This window comes from Gossypium hirsutum, chromosome D10 (assembly GCF_007990345.1).
Source record: "Gossypium hirsutum isolate 1008001.06 chromosome D10, Gossypium_hirsutum_v2.1, whole genome shotgun sequence".
Classification (NCBI taxonomy): Eukaryota; Viridiplantae; Streptophyta; class Magnoliopsida; order Malvales; family Malvaceae; genus Gossypium; species Gossypium hirsutum.
Genome location: NC_053446.1, coordinates 54,008,171 through 54,017,176, shown reverse-complemented (window position 1 = coordinate 54,017,176; position 9,006 = coordinate 54,008,171). Strand labels below are relative to the sequence as shown.

Here is a 9,006-nt window from a genome sequence, read left to right as displayed (position 1 = left end):
AGAATAGAATACAAATATACTAGCACGTGAGTTGTCAAAATAGTGTCATCCAAGATTGAAGTTAAATTGATCCAAAATTAAAACCAGAGTTATAAAATGGAAAAATTAATAATAAAAAAATGAGAGAGTAATACATTTAAAAAAAATAAATTCGCGTTTTAAACCTGCTTAAATTATAATTTGTAAACCTTAAACCTCAAACCCCAAACCCCAAACCCCAAACCCTAAACCCTAAACCTTAAAACCCCAAACAGTAAAAGTCAAAACCAAAAGTCCCAAACCGTAATTTTCCTAAACCATATTTTAAGGTAATTGCGTGGCCAATGTTACTGTACAGAGCATATATTTTTTATTTTCATATATTAAATTGCATGAATCTTTAGTAAAATCTAAATGTTCTTCAATTTTTAAACAGTATCCTTAAACCCTAAACACAAACTCTAACACATAAACTATTAACCCAAAATAATAAACATTAAACTGTAATCCCTAAAACTCTAAACCATGGACATTAAATCATATATTCTATAAAGTAAACCCTTAAATAAAATAAAAATTTTGCAGCGCCATTAAAGTTCCCAATAGGCCTAACCTAACCCTGAATTTTTAAACTCTAAATCACTAACTCTTATCTTCTAACCCTTAAACCACTAATCCTGGCCCTAACTTGTACTAACCCTAAACCTTATTTAATACATAAATTAAAAAATATTAATTAATCAAAACCCTAAATCCTAACTCAAATCCTTAACCCCTAACCCTTAAACCATATTTTATAAAAATTAAAACACATTAAGTAATCTAAACCCTAAAGCCTAACCTGACACTGAATCCATAAACCTTAAATCCCTGACTCTTAATCTATAACCCCTAAATTACAACCCTTAAATTAACCAGAATCCATAATTCCATAATCTATATAAACGTTAAAATTGTAACTCTTAAACCGACCTTAAATCCTAAATTAACCGTATACCCTAAATCGCATATATATTAACCCCTAAACTATAATGATAAATAATTAAATATTTTAAAATTAATACTATCGTATCTTTTATAATTATATATGAAATTATTTAATATATAAATTACAAATCAATCAGTCATGTACCTAAAATTTTTTAAAATTATTTTAAATAATACTATTTCAATTTTTCTATTTTTAACAAATATTCAATTAAAAATAAATTGAATTTTAATTAATATAAATAAACAAATTAAATATAAAAAACATATAAAATGATTTTGTGGCGCTTTAAGGAAAAATGCCACTAAAGCACTAAAAAGTTCCGAAACGATGCCGTCTGGCTTAGATTTTTTGTGGCGTTTCGGTAAAAGCGCCGCTAATACTATGCTTCAGTGGCGTTTTCCCATTTGCGCCACTAATTCCAGTATACATCAAGAACTAAACGCTGTGTTTTGGTTAAGATACTTTGCGGCGCGTTCCACAAACGCCGCTAATGATATACTTTAGCGGCGTTTTTCATCAAGCGCCACTAATTCTAATACACCTCAAGACCAAACTCTGCGTTTTGGTTAAGATATTTTGAGGCGCTTACCACCAAACGCTGCTATAACTATCCTTTGCTGGTGTTTTCCTTAAACGCCACTAATTATATTATACATCAAGACCAACACGCTGCGTTTTGATTAAGATGTCTTGCGGCGTTTAAGGCTCTGCGCCGCTAATACTATACATTAGCGGCGTTTTATTTATAAGCGCCACTAATTGAAATATACATCAAGACCAAACTCTGCGTTTTGGCTAACATCTTTTGCAGCACTTCCACTAAGCGCCGCTAATACTATACATTGCCGGCGTTTGTTCGTAAGCGCCACTAATGCCAATATACATCAACACCAGAACGCTGCGTGTTGGTCTTGAGATTTTGCGGCGCTGTGTGGTAAACGCCGCTAATGATGTTCTTTAGCGGCGTTTTATAAGAATCGCCACTAATGCTAGATCTTTAGTGGCGTTTTATTCTTTGCGTCGCTAATGCTCGATTTTTAGCGGCGTTTTTTATCAAAACGCCACAAAATATGCCGCTAAAAGCCTATTCTGGTGTAGTGACATATTTTTCATTTTAAAGGGGAGGCAAAAGTTGAAGAGAAGAAATAAAATCTGACTTGAAAGCAGTGTCCAACGCCGGAGAATCGAGGTCCAACTCCATTTTTCTCCCCATTTTCATTTTAGTGGTGGTACGTAAAAATTTGTACGAGCATAAGTGGATTAAACATCTTATCTGACTTAACTGATGAATTATGTTAGGTGGATTTCGATTTTAGCAGTTTTGGTGGTTAAATAGCTCCGTTTGTTTAATTATATCCATAATAGTTAATATTTTTAAATATATTTATATATAAGTGGATTAAGTAAATTAAATACATTTATATTTTCATTATTTTAATTGTATTTATAATATATTTATTTTAAAATGGTTAATTATTCAATACAGTGAAATGAAAAACCTCCGCTGTCACATAAAAAAAAATAATAATAAAGGAATTTTATTTCACCGGGACGTGTGATTGATCCGACCAATGTTAAGTTCGGTTCGGCTGACTTATACTTTAAAAATAGGTTTGATCCATTATTTTAAATTCTGATAAATTAAGTCGTGTTTATTTTGGTAATTGATTCTCTCTTTTATTATCTAATAGTTTAGACTTATTCATGAATTGAATCATGATAAAAGTAGAATGATTTGGGCAAAATTATAATCTTGAAAAATGAGCTTGACCAAAAAAAAAAAAAGAGACCTGTTTTTTAAATGGATTGGGCCTTGAATAAGTTCTTTTCGCTCGGCCCGATCCAAATTTTCAAAAAAAAATCCTACTATTTTGCTTCTACTTTGTTGTTATTTTTTCATTGTTTTATTGTCATTTAACTATTATATTGTTATTGTTAGGATATTGTAAAAGTTTGTTTTATTGTTAATTTTGCTACTATTTTAGAGACATTTGCTTGTTAAGTTGCACATATCTTAGTGTTATTTAAGTGTAAAATTTTTTTAAATTTATTTTCAATTTGTTGAGAAATATTTATTTTAATATTTTTGATGTATTATATTTTCATATATATATAAAAAGAAAAATTAATATAGACAGGCCAAGTTGAGCCCGAATTTTAACATTTTTATTCAAACAAGACTTAAACAAAATTTTAAACCCGTTTTTTAGGCTAGACTTGAGCCTATCAATCGGGTCTAGCACCCGGCCCGGACCATTGACAACTCTATGAGTAGTAACGACTATCATTGGTCTTCATAAAATCCACACACATGCATTTTATACACTGCACTGTTTTGCCTATGTGATTAAGAGGATGTTTTTGGATACATGTGTTGCTGTCATTGTAGAATATAAGATTCATGTAAAACCAATTTTTTTCTACTTCTATTGAATCAGCTATGGGAAACATGAGAACTGCATTCGAAGGGATGATCAAAGACATCAAGGGTAGAAGCGCTTTCTACAAGCAAGATTGGACCAATGCACTTCGCTCTGGCTTTCGGTATTTTTGATGTTTTTGGCACTACGTTATGTTCCTTCAAAGACATTTCCGATTTTGATTCATATTTCAATTGTTATTTCTACCAGGATATTAGCTCCAACTTTCTACATCTTCTTTGCTTCTGCACTGCCTGTAATTGCCTTTGGAGAGCAATTGAGTCGAGACACAGGTACTCCATTTGTTTATCACCTTAAAAACTAGAATGTTAAATTGTTATTAGTGCTGAAAACTCATAAACCTTATATTGTTTTTGTTCTTTTCTTGTTTCAGATGATGCCTTCGGCGCGGTGGAAACATTGACTTCGGCAACTAGTTGTGGAATCATTCACTCCATTCTAGGTGGACAGCCTTTGTTGATAGTAGGTGTTGCAGAGACAACAATTATAATGTATACTTATTTGTACCATTTCTGCAAACAAAGACCAGACTTGGGCCGGGAACTCTTCTTAGCTTGGACTGCATGGTAATGGATTTTAATATTTTTTCTAGCTTCTTGATTCCACAGAAATGTTCTTATTTGCTTTCTTTTACCAGGGTGTGCGTATGGACAGCTATGCTGCTCATTCTTCTTGCTATATTCAATGCATGCACCATAATCACAAGATTTACAAGAATTGCAGGAGAGGGTTTGGGCATGTTGATAACTGTTCTTTTCCTTCAAGAGGCTATTAAGGTATTGAATGACTTAAACAACAAAGAAATTATGATGTTTATGATGACAGATTCTTGTGGTTTTAACTTTTAACCTCCATAATAATAATGTTTGGATGATAGGGAGTGATCAGTGAGTTCCATGTTCCCAAAGGTGAAAATCCCAAGTTAGAGAAATATCAGTTCCCCTGGCTTTACACAAATGGGTTGCTTGCAATCATTTTCTCATTTGGGGTTCTATTAACTTCCTTAAAGACACTTAAGGCAAGATTGTGGCGTTGTGGAACAGGTACCTACATTAACTCACTAATTGGGATTTTACTGATTTGATAGTTTCACCGGTCTTTAAAAGTCATGTTTCTGTCGGCTCTTCTTTCAGGTTGGCTTCGAGGTTTTGTTGCAGATTATGGGGTTCCCCTTATGATCTTGTGTTGGACAGCATTGTCTTACACGATACCCGGACAAGTTAGTTCTGGAGTTCCTAGGAGGCTGTTCTGTCCACAGCTTTGGGACCCTGAAACATTCTATCATTGGACTGTGATAAAGGTATGTTAAGAATCCATTATTTGATATACTTACTATTGAACTGTCTCTAAAATGAGCATGTGTTGAAGATCTAAAATGTTTTTTTTTCCTTGTTACAGGATATGGGAAAGGTGCCAATTATGTACATCTTTGTTGCCATTATACCAGCAGTAATGATAGCAGGTTTATACTTCTTTGATCACAGTGTTGCTTCACAGATGGCACAACAAAAGGAGTTTAACCTTAAAATTCCCTCTGCTTACCATTATGATATCTTACTGCTAGGAGTTATGGTACTTAAACTCCTCTTACAAGTTATATTTTCATTATATACGTATTTCATAATATATGAGGCTTAAATGCTTGTTGTCAATCATGGTTCCATACTTTGATTTGTGGGTTGTTGGGACTCCCTCCTTCATATGGGGTCCTTCCACAATCTCCCATGCACATTAAGAGCCTTGCAGTTCTCAAAAAGCAGGTATGACATTGTACTTTTTTAGAGGCCATTCCTCTATTATTCAGAAAAAAAAAGGGTAAAAAGTGCCAAGGAGGGCATATCACAACTAGAAAGCAACTCAGAAATTTAAGGAAGGATGAAAGCTGTGTTCATAGAAATGGACGAATCTGTTACTGTAGGTACTATAGACATGCTTGCAAGCATATTTGATTGGCCACAAGACTCACTAAATAATAATTTTTGGATTGCAATCTACTTCAGTAGATAAGAGTTGAAGAACTTGAAAGAGGCTGTAATGAAACGTGACGGGAAGGCAATTGCGAAAGAAAATTCCGATCCTGAGAAATATATCGATGCTTATTTGCCATTAAGAGTTAATGAGCAAAGGATGAGCAACTTGTTGCAGTCATTGCTTGTTGGACTTTCATTGTCTGCTCTGCCTATCGTAAAAAAGATTCCGACCTCGATACTGTGGGGATACTTTGCCTGACAGCCTCCCAGGGAACCAGTTCTGGGGAAGGTTGTTGCTACTGTTCATCACCCCAGCTGGCGTTACAAGTAAGTCATTGTACCTTAAAACAGACGTTTTATGAAACTGAATGGGAGGGTTGACATGGTTTTGTTTCTTGAATCATTGAGCAGAGTCTTGGAAGGTGTTCATGCACCGTATTTGGAGACTACCTTTCAAGTCCATTTTGATGTTTACATTGTTCCAATTGGTATATTTTGTGGCATGTTACGGGGTGACATAGTTCCCGACAGCTGGAATACTGTTCCCGATGCCGTTCTTCCTCCTCATCAGCATCAGACAGTACATCCTTCCAAAGCTTTTCACTCCTGAATGTCTTCGGGAACTTGATGCTGCCGAGTACGAAGAAATTGTAGGCAAACCATGCAAAAGCATAGACAAGGTAGTGTTTAGACCAGAAAGAGAATCTACAAGTGAAGGGACTAAAGACAGCATTTGTGATGCTGAGATATTGGATGAAATGACAACCCACAGAGGAGAGTTGAAGTTTAGAAAGGAAGAAAAGTTACATAAGGTATATATTTATATGTTATATATTTAAATCTACATTTTGCAATATGATATTCCATTACCAGATTATATAGCTCATCATCCTTATGCTTGAATATGGGATACGGGTTCGTCCATGAGAGCAACATTAAACTTTAGTGTCCGGTGAACCGGCAACGATAACCGTCATCCTGTGGTTGATTGAAGAAACAATCATGATCCTATGGAAAGAATGTCCAAGAATGTTGCCTTTTGTATAGATTCAACACAGTATTTTCCCTTTTTTCTTCATAGTTTTTGACAAATTGAAAGGCCAATTTCTTTTATTGGTCTTATTGTTAAAATATGTTCTTCCTTACATGAGTAATAATAATAAAAGAGCCTGTTTCATTTTGCTTTTTCTCCTTTGGCCTTTTGAACGATGTCCCATGGCATGCCCATGAGCCATGGTGGATTCCCTTTGCAATTTCTCCTTGGGCATTTTTCTCTAAAATTATGGCTGCAACTCTGGTTTGTTTTCCTTGGATGTAATTATGATTCAATAAACGGAAACTCGTACTACAAATAACAAATATAATAAATTGAAGCATTTTCAAGCGTTATCCTTCCATTGGATATGTCGGGATGCAAATACGATTACTCATTGTCTTGCCAACCCTGCCTTATTACGAGCGTTATGATAATATGACCTTCAAGAGAGTTAGGTCTGGATGTATTAGGGAAGCTTGTTGGCTTGAGTTGCGTTTCTCTCGTTAGCTTGTTACATTGATATTATTTTTTTCTTTTTTTCATAATATTATTTTTCTTCCAAAAAAAAAACATGTTCTAGAAAAATAAAATGAATATGAAAATATATACGTGAATATATCAAAATCTATAAAAAGAAATTCGAAAAAAATTCTATATAAAATCAATTATTAACGTGTAAAAGATTATATAATACTTTGTATGATAAACGATAATGAGAATACAATATAAACAAATAATCTTTCTCTAAATTGAATTTCAATGACTGATTACGCACTATATGTTTCGAATTAAAACACAACATGAACATGACATTAATGAACACATTATACTCTAAACTTAATCACCATGAAAAATATATAAAGCATGACATGAAATGAAAAATAACATGAACACGACACATAAACATGGTGAAACTTACATAAAACGAATGATAACTAGTATAATATATATTACTTTAAGGGGTTGTTTGGTTTGCAAAATCTTACATTCTTGATGGTAATGTAAGATTTTAGAATATGATTACCATGTTTGGATTTCAAGCATTCCTTTGAAGCGTTAATCTTACATACTAAATGTTGTCAAAAATTACGAAATATAGAAAATAAGTTCAATACCACCTCTTCTTTTAGTTATCTCACATTCCGGATGGAATCTAAAATTTTGAACAATTTCATCCTTTGTTTTTATTGTTTTAATAAATTTCATCCCTTTTATGCTAATAAAATATAAGTCTAGTTTTTTTTTTTGAAAGATAAATTCATTAATTCATTCAATGAATGGAACCATACAATTCAGGGAAAAAAATAACAAATACTCGTTGTAGATGGTGAAGGACAAGCTTTATCAACACACCAAAAGGATTTAGCCTCAGCATCAATAAAACATTATGACACGTTAACAATTGGCTTTGTCACAACTCAAGCACGACATATCTGGAGTGATTGCAAGCACCTAATACGATAAGGAAATCAACCCTGGATGGTCCAAAGTGGCGAGTGAAAATTGACAAAAGAATCGAGCATTCACCAAACTAGAGAGGACGACAACAAAATCATCCCTAAAATCACTTGTAGAACTAAGATTACATGCATAAGCAAGACCAAAAAAACATGCTACAAGAGCAGACAAAATCTTCTAAAACTGAAGACTTATTAAACAATAGAAAAAACAAACAAAAAACATATAAAAAACTTAAGATAACACAAGTTTAAATAAACTTTTGAAATCATTTATTATTTTGAAATACTCTCAAATAGATTAAGAAGTTTACGAAAAGTCACCTACTTTCCAAGAAAAACTACTGGTAGCCGGTGGAGTGTTAGCGAACGACAAGCATTGTCATCTGTCTATTACAACTTGTGAAGACAACAAAAATACTCATAAAATAGATCTGTAAACTGAAAAGAGAGAAGACATGTATAATAAATAAGAAAAATAACCAGCTCGAAGGCTGACACTGTTATTAGGCAAAACAGAAAATATGAAACAAACAGCTTGGAGAAAAAGAGAGAATTTTTTATGATTTTCCTTAGTAATATATAACACCAAAAAATATAAGTCTAGTTAAACAAAAAGAAATTTGTTCTTTTTCTTAGATGCTAGTAAATGAGTTAGTGCAATCCATTTGCATCAAGCCAAAAGATAATTAATTTTCTTAATATAATTCTATTAAAAAATTATTAGTATTTATTAGAGGACATTGCAAATCTTAATAGAGATATGTGTATATTAATCATTTTTTGTGAAGAATTTGATTTCATTTCCCTATAAAAACTATACAAGTGATAAATGATATAAAAACTATCATAATTAGGTTCAATTGTTCGAAAAAAAATTCAATCGTTATTTGATTGAATTCAAATGTTAAACCAAGGTGTAATAAAAATGAATTTCATAAATTATCATAATTGCATGAAAAAATTGATATTGAAAAATATTAAAGGAACTGAAGTTGTTATTAAAACAAAAACAATAAGGATAATTTAGTAAAATGTGATTTTAGGTAATATTGGATTCTATCAACTAAAAACCAAAATCTTATATTTTAAAATGTGTTAAGTAATTTTTCATTCCAGTAACTTTATTGGT

The 9,006-nt window shown here is 32.5% G+C and overlaps 1 pseudogene; it reads left to right on the top strand.

Annotated features, from left to right (window-relative positions):
- The first annotated feature begins 3,333 nt into the window (after positions 1-3,333).
- Positions 3,334-6,263, top strand: LOC107915636 (probable boron transporter 6; annotated as a pseudogene).
- Positions 6,264-9,006: the final 2,743 nt, after the last annotated feature.